Here is a 12,984-nt window from a genome sequence, read left to right on the forward strand (position 1 = left end):
AAACACTTCTTTGCGAAAAGCGAGCGGAATATATGGCATAGGTCCCTTTTCAGACATCTCGCAGTAGATAGAGGAATGTGAGCCAAAGATTGGGAACTCCTTCAATTTATATTTGGAGTCCGATTGCAGGCTCTGAAGAACTGCGTCATCCTTCTGGACCACAGCGATTGCGGAAAAAGTGACTACGGCTGAGCAGTTGATCTCGAAGATCCTCGACAAAGCGTCAGCGACTAAGTTGTCTTTACCGGACACATGATCACTATCCGATGTAAACCTGTTGATGTAAGGTAAGTGCCAAAGTTGGCGAGGGGACACTTTGTCAAGCTTTTGCCGTAAGGCAGAAAAAAGTGAAAGGCTTGCCTGCAAGAGCACCGTTTTTGGTAGCGGAAAGCTCGTGATCGCTTGCACTTTGATTTGGTCGAGTTGAATGCCATTAGGGGTGACGGAATGGCCTAGAAATTTCACCTCTGTTTAGGAAATTTGAATTTGTCGGCGTTTCAAGGAGGCGTTGAAAAGTGCATTCGAGATGTGTCAAATGCTCAGATTCGGTGAAAGAAGCGGCCAGGACGTCAAGAAAGTTGACGAAACAGAAGTTTAAGTTTCGTAAAACAGAGTGGATGATCGCTGGAATGTTTGCGCCGTATTTCATAAGCCAAAAGTTATCCGTGCGAACTCAAAGAGTCCAAAAGTTGTGTAAATTTGTGTCTTTGTAAAATCTTCGGGAGCTACAGGGATTTGATGGTAGTCCCTGGCGGGATCCAAGATTGAGAAAACACGCCAGTTTGCCAAATAATGTGCAAAGTCTTGGATGAGTGGAATGGGGTACTGGTCTGGAATCGTCTAAGCATTACGGCCCCTATAATCTCCAAAAGGTCGTCATTCGGCTTGGGGACCAAATGGAGCGGAGATGACCATTTGCTAGGTCTATATATGCACTGCTTAAGAAGTTTCACTTTCGGCGCAACGGCGAGCTTCAGGGGTGGTAGAGGACGCACCTTCGATAAGATTGGGGATCTAGTAGTGTTTGTGTGATGTTGGGCATTATGCTTAACTGGCTGAGAAGGAACTACATTCGGAAGTAATGTTGTGATATTTTTGGAGAAGTGCGCAAATGCAAGGATTGGCATCATTCTCAAAAATGATAGAAAAAGTGTTGTTGTTAGAGTAGGTTGAAATTTTCCTTGATGACCAAAGAGAATTTGTCTACCAGCAGTCCATATAGGCAGAGGAAGTCTGTGCCTAATATAGGAGCACCAATATTAGACAAAATGAAGCGCCACGAAATGGTCCTACGCAAGCGAAGACTCACGCCTACTTGCTTGTAATCGGAAGTTGCGATGAGCGTGGAGCCTGCTGCTGCCAATTTTGGCTGCAAGGGAAATAGTTTTTTTTTCTGGAAACGGGGAGGACCGAAATTTCCGATCCTGTGTCTACCAGATGATTGCGCCCACTAAGGGGGTCGAATACTGTAAGGTAACGTCTTGCTGGGACAATGGTTATTATTAAGGACGACAAGTGAATCTCATTGAAATGGCCTCTAGGAAGAATCGCTAATATCATCACGTGTAACAATCGTTACATGTTACATTACATTGGAGGACTCCTCCAATCGCGAAGTCACATCGCAGAAAATTGTGAAAGGTCCATCAGATTTCGGATATGCAAGGCTGTTCTAGCGCCTTTTTGGAGGTTGAAAAGCTGCTGTCGATACGCAGGATCAATTGGACAATGTCTTTTAATTTTGTCATGAAGAATGATTGAATATTAACTTTTGTAAAAATTTTACCTGTACAAGAATGCTTTGAGCTGTTGGCTGTTTGCACGTATGGCTAAAACGTTTTGATTTTGGCTTGCAAGGGATGTGATCATTTAAACCAGATACCTTTATAGAATGGCCTCTTGCTAACCAGAAGCGTTTTCGGTTGGATTCGCCACTATTGTTTCAACCTTTGGAAGAGAGTTTTTAAATTTTTGGCACGACCCTCACGTGAAGATGAAGCGACTGATATGTCATTAACGTAGGTATAAGAGGAGCCAAACCCTCTAAAAGTCTTGTCGATAAATTACTGGAAATTTCGCGCTGCATTTCGTAGGCGGAATGGTCTTTTGATGGTCATCTTCAGCATGTATTCTTCTGCTAACAACAGGTAACATTCTTTCTTACCAGGTCTATTGAGGAGAAAACACTTCTCCCATACAGCGCTTGGGCGAAGTAATGGATGCGGCGAACTAGATGCTTGTCGAAGCAAGTCCACCGCAAACTAATTTTAGGACATAACATGTCCAACATTGTCTGATAAACCATGGTAGTCAAGCAGTACATTGCAGGATAAACTGACGCGGAATATAGTTCCCTGGTGCCAACACATCTCTCTCTGAAAGAGAGCTGTCTTTCCTCCAGGGTAATGTGTGGCTTTCCATGGGCCAAGCCTCTCGTCTACCAAGATCGTTAATGAGTGGTGATAGCCACACCCTATACGAGGTGAGCCGGTATTCGAACGGAGCTTCCTTACTGATACTTGGCCGCCTTAGTGAGTAAGTTTGACCTTATCGTGCTACAGGAGGCTATGGCAACGCGGACCACCTAAACCCGATACTCGTGGGAATTAAATGAGTAACATTACAGAAATAAAAAAAACTACAACAAAACAAGTGGGACCCCGTACTGCATACAAACTTGTTAACCAGGTAGAGGACATCTCCAAAATACTAGGAGCCAAGTGAATACACCCAAGAAGAAAGAAGCTGGGACATCAAGCAGTATATCCAAGAACAACATTGGTATACTGTGAGGACAACAACCAAGAACCAACTGACCACTGCCCAAAAAGTAGGGACAAGCGAATGCTTGATCACCTGAGAACCATAAGGTTACATGATATGGAGGTGAGACGAGAAACAGAGGTCAAATATTTGGGAATCACGCTAGACCAAAATTGCTCTGGAAGACGCATGTTGGAAACACTTGTCAGAAAGCTACAAGGGCTCTGATGACTTGTAGGTGCATGACAGGAAAAAAATGGAGTTGCAACCCGAAGATACTGATTTGGATATACACTACAATAGTAAGGGCAATGATTATCTATGGGGCAGTAATCTGGGCAGAAAGAACTAAACTCAGAACACAAGTCAGCGAGTTACGCAAACTACAAAGACTGGTCTGCATGTGTATCAATGAGGATATGCCCAACGGTATCCTTGGAGGTCCCTTTGGGAATAGCCTCTCTCCATCTGTACATACAGATGCAAACAAGGGGGGCAATCTTCAGGATGGCTGGGAGTGTCAATGCGGCGAAGAGCTGCCCAAATGGAAGGAAGATCGATATTCTTTCTAAGCGGTATCCCGAATTATTGATATCAAGGGATAACATGACAACACGGTTTCACTTCGATGAGAAGTTTGAAACACGTTGGAGTAATAAGGCAAACTGAGAAAGCGTGGCAGTGACAGACGGCTAAAACCTGCAACTGACCACTTAGTACACTGACGGATCCCTCGCAGCAGAGGGAGCGTGTGCCGGGGTCACTGTTCTAAGGAAAATATGCTTGGAGCCAATAGGTAAGCACACTAGCATATTCCCGGTGGAAATATACGCCATAGACAGGTGTCCCTCCTTTAGTCTTCAAGGGAACTACAGGACCAGAACGTTGCTATTCTGACTAATACCCGGGCAGCGGTGAACACACTTAAGTTTACCCAGCTGAACTCTAAATTGGTGCCGGAATGCCTTAGAGAGACGGAATATATTCGGTTCGCTCAATGAGGTCTGGATACTCTGAGTTCCAGGCCATGTTGGGTTGAAAGGCAATGAGGCAATGGATGAATTGGCCAAGAAGGGAGCAGGGACGTTTTCATCCGGGCCAGAACGCTTCTGTGGAATCGGAAACGACTTTAACAAATGAAGAGGAACGGTTGATAGAACTATACTGGGCGTGACTACTAGGAATTTAGCAGTCCTGGGTGCTTATTGGGAGATACGATCCCATGCGCACAAAGGATTGCTTAAAGCTCACTGGGAAGAACCTACGAGTTATAGTGGGAATTCTCACTGCTCACTGCCGGCTAAACTATAAACTATGTCCAAAGTAGGTCGAGGCAACTTTTTTCTTTTTTTTTTTATGCATGGAGGTGGAAATCTTAGAAAGACGCTGCTGCGTCAGGTGTGGGATTCGCACCCACTAAAACCACCCCCACTCTTCCGCCCTTCCCCGCGGGACCACCGTGAAGTATTACTTCGCGGGGGAGGCTCTGGTTCGCTATACCAGCTCGTCCATCTCGCGTCGTATCTTCTTCCGGTTGACAGCGTGGTTCAACGCTCCCGGCCAGACAGGGGCCGCGTATAGCAGGATCGACCTCACCACTCCCGCGACGAGTAGCCTGCGACTATGCTTCCGCCCTCCCACGTTAGGCATCATCCTTGCAAGGGATGAGCTGGCATTTGTTGACTTCTCTCGCGCATAATTCAAGTGTCCCTTGAAACTCAGCTTGGCATCGATCATCACCCCCAGGTATTTGACAACTGATTTTGAAACGACCTCACGAATACCAACCCGGATGGTAACCGTATTGTTCTTCCTACGGTTGGTAATGAGGACTGCCTCCGTCTTTTCGTCCTCCAGGTCTAGCTTGGCCATTCGTAACCATCAAGTAAAAATGGCTTCATTTGCATAAAACTCCACATCTCGGGATGCTTTTCAATTACAACTACCGCCAGGTCGTCCGCAAAACCAATTAACGTTGTCTCTTTCGGCACGCGTAGGCCAAGCACTCCGTCGTAAATTATGTTCCACAGCAGTGGTCCAAATACAGAACCTTGAGGCACACCTGTTGTCATAATGTACTCCTTCGACCGAAGTTTGCCCAAGAGGTAACTCTCGATTAGCCGAGTAACTAGGAACACCCAGTTTGGCCAAAGCGCCTTTAATCCAGCCCCAGTTGGCTGAGTTAAAGGCATTTTTGACGTCCAGCGTCACCAGAGCACAGCATTTGCCCATTTCGAGCCAATTCCACGACCTTTGCTACTGCATCGACCGTAGAACGGGCTCGCTGAAACCTATATTGCCGGTCCGAAAGACCACCCGCAAGCTCGATGAACGGGAGCAGCCTGTTGTATATCACCCTCTCCAGCATCTTCCCCATGGTGTCTAAGAGACAAATAGGGCGATATGAAGAGGGCACGCCGGGTGGTTTTTGGGGCTTCGGTAGCAACACCAGCTTCTGCCTCTTCCAGTGGGCGGGAAATATTCCTTCCGTCATGCAGGATTCGAATGTGCTTGCGAACCACCCTGGTCTGGCCTTGGCAGCCACCTTCAGAGCCCTGTTCGGAATTCCGTCCAATCCCGGAGCCTTGCTATCCCCAGTACGTCTGCAGATTTCCCAAAGTTCCTCTTCGGTAACATCAGTGATCGAGAAGACGTTCTGCTGAGCTGCCAGTTGGGATTCTCTTTCGTCCTGTTCCTGCTGCGGGAAAAGAGTTGTAATTATTGGCAACAAGAGCCGTGGGTATGTCACTTGAGGTGATTTTTGCCCGCAAATCTTCTTCATTACAACTTGGTAGGCTGTACCCCACGGATTCGTATTAGCCTCCATGCAGAGCTTCTGGTAGCATTCCAAGCTTCTCCGAATGGCCTTTTTAAGGTTGCTTTACAGATCCCTGTATTCCTCCTTACGCTCCTGGTGCTCCGGCCTTCCCCTTGTCCTGTGGGAAAGTCTCCTCGCTCGGAGACAAGAGGATCTCAAGGCAGCGATCTCCGTGTTCCACCAGTAGTTTGGCCTCTTGCCGTGGTGCAAACGTCGTCGTGGCATCGTAGCGTCGCATGCTTGGGTTACACGTTGAGACAGCTTTGTGACCTTTTCCACCGCTGTTCCATCCGGATCGTGGGCTCCCTCCAATGCGGCCAGGAATGTCTCCCCGTCGAAAGCTCCGATAGACTAGCCAACCGCCTTAGCCTTTCCACCTCCACAACGTCGTTGACTGCTTCACCGGTTCCCAATGTGGAGGAAGATGGCCTGGTGGTCACTGTGTCACTCACTGGCCAAGCCATCTCCCTCACCAGTGAAGTGCTAACAAATGTCAGGTCAACGATCGAACCCGACCCTCTTCCTCGAAAGGTGGGCACGCATCCAACGTTGGCCAGCACTCCTCATATTGCGTTAAGGTTGCACTAGGAGGAGCGTAGCAGCCCCCCAAATCCTTCAGTTCCGCGTCTGATTTCTCCTTTCGGAGGATGTCGGCATAGGACATATTTCCCTTTTTGAAAATAATTATTATTTCCGGGCGGAGCTTGTTTTTGTCCTTTTTCTTCCTCCTCCTGTTTGGAAGTGCGGGAGTCCTGAGTTTGCTATCAGGTGGTTGGCGTCTGCTGAGTTGACTCTGCTCTGGACGAAGCCGCAAGTCATATACCCGATTAGAGTTCAATTACCATCAGCATCTTAATGCGGCCTAGAAGTATCTGCTCATATAGATCCATGAATTACCAGCAGATTTGTGCCTTTCGCTGTATGGGGACCAGGACCAGCGTTTGAAGAACCCTGAGAGATTTTCAAACTTTGCAAATCAGGGCCCGTCATTTCTCCTTGTTTTATTACGAACTAGAGACTAAATTCAGTATCATTAATGACCGATTGCAGTCAGTTACATCTTTATCAATTACGTGATTGAAGAAAGCACCATTGCTGACATGTTTATCTTGAAGTTCATTAACTAAAAGTTGTTCGACGGTGACGGATACGCACTCCAGCGATTACCATCGAGGCGGCCAATTACCGACATTTAAGTATTATGTCAACAATCAGCTATTCAATAATGGTTTGCCGTTCCCGCCGTTCTTGTATTCACCTATCTGTGAAATTAGATATTAGAATATCTTTCGACAATATCTAACTCATCAATTTCACTAATTCTGCTCGGAGTGAGTGAGTGGAAAAAATTCCGTAAAAGCGTATGATTAAATACCTGAAACTAATCACTTACAAATGCGATTAGAGATAATCTCGTCTGGTTAGATTCTATTGTTAATGGGACGAGGCGATGTTCGACACGTTTGGGGGCATGTTGTCATGTTGTGTGTGTGTGTTCCCCCGATATGCCACCAAACATCAACGACTGATTAATGTCATCACTGATTGGTGATCATTTCGTTTCACGTATTTACACTGTGTGTGTGAGCGTCCAGTTTTCTGGTCGAGCTTCACCGTATATCAATAAATTTCTCTAATTTATGGTAGAGGATATGCGGTCCATCAAATACGTTTAGAGAGACTGAATATCCATAGATATATGCTGGAGATTTGAGCTATTTGTATCAGTTAGGTGAATGTGGTGACCCTTGTGATGATGAGGTTTTGGGGGATTGCATTTTGCTGGCAAGGGCTTTTTTTTTTGGAGTAGGGTAGGTGAATGCGTTTACGCACAGAGTGTTGGACTCCCGTAACAGTACGCTGGCGGACTACCAACTAAACACCTCCCTGTCATCAGAGAACTAGCCTGGAACCGTTTCACACATTACTTCGGGCTAGCCCTCCCGCTCTCCCGGCTTTGGGAGCCTTTAAGTCAGGGAATTCCTTTCACCAACGGGAGGGGAGGGGAGGAAGGGAGTTGTTGTTAGTTCAGGGAACCCCTTACCATCCGATCACTCCGCCGGTCGAGTTCAATCTTCTTCGTAGTAAGAAGAGCCCGAACATAATGCGCAATACGATTCCAGTTGCCAGCGCTCTTCAGCATCTCTCTGACAATGTTGTCTGGAGAGAGCTCCCCTGTGTCTGCATAAAGCTGCTGGCGGAGGCCGTCCCACCTCGCGCAAGAGAAAAAGGTGTGTTCAGCGTCATCCGCCACTCTATTGCAGAACACACAATCAGGAGATCGCGCCTTCCCAACCCTGTGCAGGTAAGACTGAAAATCTCCATGCCCACTTAGAAGTTGGGTAAAGAAGTAATCAATCTCGCCGTGCATTCTGTTCAACCATGGGTCTAATTTGTCGATGAGCCGCGCAGTCCACTTGCCCCTTGGCTCATTTTGCCAAGAAAGTTGCCACTCGCTAAGGGTGCGTTAACGTTCTTCACGGGCAACCACTTCTCTTAAGTTTCCGCCCTTACGGCGATAGATAGCTTTGCGCTCCTTGGCAAGGAGGGCAACGGGGATCACTCCCGCAATCACCGTCACAGCCGGTTTGGAGACGGTGCGATAAGCAGACGCCACTGGCAAAGCTCCCCGCCTCTGCACTTGAGCGAGGTGTTTACGATGCACCTCCTTGTCAAGGGCATCAGCCCATACTTCCGCACCATAGAGAAGGACAGACTGCGTTGCTCCCATGATGGCAAGGACTTAATTGAATATCAGCGGTCTTAGTAGCAAATTTTTTTCTCAAGGGTCTAAAACGCTTGAAGGCTCATTAATATTCGAGGAAGCTTCGTTTGTTTAGCTTATATGAATTGGAAGAAGCTTCTACCCGTGCCCGGCTCTCACCTAATTTGCCTCAAAACAATATCAAACCAAACGATCACATATGCCTTGAAGTGTGAAGCACATATAGAACGAGAGTTATTTATATCGCCACTCATTACAATAAAGATCTCAAGATTTTTCTCCGAAATTCAAACTAATGCCGACCCGATCGGTAGGTGATCGTATTTTTTCTTCTTGAATTTCCCATAACGTCATTTTCTTCCTCCATGTCTCCATGTCTCCAATTAAGAAAAAAGGTAAAAGTTGGAGCTAAGCAGAGTGCAATTACCCAAAAAGAAGAATTTCTTAAGCTTCAGATTATAGTGGATACTGTCCATTTTCAATCCTTTCACAGAAGAACGTGGCATGATCGTTTCACTTATGAACGTAAATTATGGGAATAACGAGACAAATATCATCTTATCGATATGAAAATGGACACTGTAAGAGGACTTTTCGGATTGAAATTGGACAAATGTGGAAAAATATAAGCGCGAGATCAGTTGATTTTAAATGGGACTAGGAAAAAACGAGAAACAACGAACAATCAGAAAAGTGATCGAGGAGGATCATGTCGCGCAACACCTTCGATGGTAGTCGAAGTGAACATAAATAGAGAACTTATCTGTGGTAACGATCGACCTTTGGTTGGTTTTCAATTTCAGATTTTTATGACCTTTTAATCGGTGAACGTGAACAGAATGTGATTCTTCGCAAGAATTTCAGATATTTCATTAAATGTTTTATATGAGCCGGGAATGTTCCTTTGTTTAGGATCGAACAATATTAAAACAAGTCAGGAATGGTGACAATAAAGATTCATGCATTGGTGGTTCCTCATTTATAAAACGCACCAGAAAAATAATTAAATTCACTTAAATTTTTGTTGTCATATTGAAGAATTTATATTGAGGTTTCTCGCTTGAGTCTTTTGTTTTGTGAGGACAAATTATACCCTGGAGACCAAAATATTTGCTCTTGTTTCTTGATCGTGTGGCAACTGGCAGATATTGGAGAATGGAAATCAATTTAGTAGCAGTATATAGTCGTATAGTCGCACTATATAGAAACAAACCGATGAAGAACAAACCGTTAAAATTCGTCATAGTACCATTGGAAGACTTATGATTTCTTGCAAGTTCTTTCAGCTTGCTACTTACAACAGTTTTTGATTTCTTCACCAACGAAATCGAGGAATTCTTTTTGTACATTTTACGGCAACGTCATTCAGGTCCAGTTCCGCCTCCGAGTCTCGCAACGACCAACGATCCACCAACATGTTTCCGACGTCAACTAGGTCTTATAACGTCCTTTTGGGACGTGGTTGGCAGCTTAGGGACAAAGACTTTTGCTGGTGGCGCGGTGCTGCATTCTTTAGTGGGTTGTTTAGGTTTCATGTTGATTAAGCTGGAAGAAAGTTTTCCCACTTCTATGGCCCGTTTTGAATTTGGGAGTGTGACACGTTGTTAACACACAAGGAAAGCATCAGATGGTAACGATATGTTCGATAAGATTCGATTTTCGTTGTTGGTCGTTCAAAACCCAAATAACTTTGAGGCAGGTCCTGTGATCTAACAGTGTGAAGCCGAAGACGAATGACGCGATGGTGAAGACTGTTAAGATCATGTTTCGTCATCACATGTCCGAGCAAGCATCAGAGACCCCTCGTTTAGAGGGCTTACCACCCAAACTTCCAAAATATTAGGCGATGACGGCTTGCCGGGCAGAGGTAAATCGTCAGACGCTGCCTCATCTTTGCCCTGGGAGCAGCGTGACCGAAGCGGTTTGCAAATGTTAGGGAGCACGTAACATCTGCGAGCCGCTTCGTTCACGCTGTTCCCAAGGCAGAGGTGAGGCAGCGTCTGGCGATTTGCCTCTGTCCTGGTAAGAAACCGTAAATCCGTCATTGCCTAATACCTCTAGACGAAGATTTTCAATGCGTACTTTGGCGGAATCATGCTTTAACACTACCGGCTGATCTACGGGACCGCTAATGCTCCATTTTAAGGACGATTTGTATGTAAACGACTTGCTGAATGAGGGAGACTCCATTGAGTGAAAGGTTTGCAGCAGAACTTACTCCGAAATGATGGGTTTAAATTACGGAAGTGAGCTGCAAACCACGATGAGCAGTTAACGATAATTTCTGAAAGTGACCGAGAAACTAGCGAAAACCATTTGCACGTACTAAGATTAATTGCGTCAAATTTAGTAGCGGTAGAGGCAAGATGACGGCCGAAGCGTATATTGCCGTCTTTCAAAAGCGGTTCATTTCGAATTGGCGAGAGACCATTAAGCAAAAACCCACATAACAGCAATTAGGCGGTTCATCGCGCAAAGAAAGATGTATCACACGTTCCTAACTGACAAAAAGGCTGAAAAATAGATAATCGAAGAGGCGTAAAAGACGCTTGTGGCTAACAAGATGCAATAAAAATTCATCCTCCAACTGGGTCCAAATTTTCGAGGTATGTGGAAAGCAGCCGTGAAACTCATAAAACAACATCTATTAAAAGCAATTGAAATGCATTTATTGAACGTGGAGCATATGTAGACGCTGTTAAGTGAGATCGAAGCGTGGAATCTAGATTATCTAAAGCAGTTGTAACAATGGGCTAATCTACTGCACTCAAACAAGGCTTATTATGTTCTGGTCCACTACGTAATGCAAACCGTATAGACTTCCTTTGCTGCGGCCCACCTGTGGATAAAAATTGGCGAAGGTCAGGATACCCAGAAATAAAACCAAACATGGAGGAGAAGAATAAAGCTAAAGTTACGTTGTTTCGAAACCAAGTACCGACGGTTTTTAGGAGTGGGCAGGTAGGCTCCCGGTCGTCAATATCCACCGACTGTTGTACCGAAGTAGTGGGAACCTTGGCTACTGCGGCATCATCGCGTGTTGGATGGAGTAGAACTGGTTCCAATGACGGACTCGTTTAGAGGAAGCTCGATTCTACGTAGATCCCTACCTTTACAGACACATACCCGAATGAAGATGATATTCCCAAGGGGAGAGTGTAGCGAGGTACGTTAAGGAGGAAACAATACCGGATAACTACTTGAGCGACATAACAAATCGGCCTTCATCCCACTAGATAATAAAACCCTAAAGCTTAGTGAATTGATCAGGAATGCCGGAGTATTTATCAAAGTGTAAGGGCCATGATTCGAGGCATTAGGTTGGCGTATAGCAAGGCCCAGGATGAAAGAGGAATAAAGGCATCGGTTGAAAAAGTAATCCAGGCAACACAAGTCACGCCAATAAAAAACTCGGGAGAGGAGAAACCGGGGAAGAGGTATAGAAAACAGTTGAACAAATCAATTGGCCAGCCATCCCCTAAGAGAAAAAAGGGCTCATCTACGGAGAAAGTCAAGCAAGTAAGGAGGACTGCTCCGGGTGCAGGGGAATCTCATGTAGCCGCAATTTCGGGGAGAGGGTGTGAATACCCTAAAGAGGATGTGGATGCCTGGAGAAAGGTGGTTCTTGGGAAAAAGAGAGATAGGAGGAGGGGATACGACCGAAGGTTATCATAATCTCCAAGCGTGGCGGAGGGTCATATTCTTAAGAAAGTGAAGGGAGAATCCAAACTTACCACTTTGGAAGATAATGTTAGCCGCATTAGACGGTCTCAGAAAGGAGATCTTATGCTGCAGCTCAAGAAGTCCAAGGATATAACCGTGGATAAATTCTTGAGCCAAATTGTAAAGACCTTTGGGCAGGAAGCCGAAATCAGGTATCGATGAAGCAGTGCTTTAGATGCCCTGGTTTCGGTCATATCACGAAGGCATTTTCAAATGCCTTGTCAGGTCAAAGCTATGCCGGAGATGCGGAGCTCGAAAATGAGTACCCACAGAATGCTGGGTGGTATGCTCGGCTGGAGGAGAATACGTTTTCTTGGCGCTCAAACCCTGCATATCCTTGAATGGCACGGCTAGAGAAAAAGCCATCCAAATCGTCCGATGGGTGACGGAACCCTGCGATGCTACAGTGCTCAATAGGCAACCCAACTACTGGTAGAGCCACTAAATCATAAGCCTGCGAGCCGCATGTTTCCGGCCGAGAAGGTTTGCCAGAGGCGCATGGGAAAGCTTGGTGGCGACGGTCGAGAGGAGGCACAGAAGCAAATGCGTGGCCGGCTGAAAGAAACTATTCGCATGTGATCATGCCATCATAAATGCTTGCGGCGTACTGAAAAGGGTGCGGAGATCACCCGACGAGACTTATCCGCGCTTCCTGAAACAGATTGCTATTACTCTGTTCCCTCACAACGAAAATAAGGGAAGGCTTACGGTTGTCCAGCTGAATAAGGGCATAATACCTCCAGTAACTGCAGAGAAGCTGCGGGAAATATGTGATGCGAAATCAGTGGCAACAAGGCCCCAGGTTTGGATGCCATCCCCAATCAAGCTTTGAAACTGCCTGTGAAGGCTAGGCCTAATCTTTTCGTCAACACCTTCAAGGCGTGCTTGAAAGAAGGAACATTTCCTGTCCAATGGAAAAAGCAAAACGTGGTGTTGCTTCTGAAACCTGGCAAGT

The sequence above is a fragment of the Hermetia illucens genome, chromosome 1 (assembly GCF_905115235.1).
Source record: "Hermetia illucens chromosome 1, iHerIll2.2.curated.20191125, whole genome shotgun sequence".
Taxonomy (NCBI): domain Eukaryota; kingdom Metazoa; phylum Arthropoda; class Insecta; order Diptera; family Stratiomyidae; genus Hermetia; species Hermetia illucens.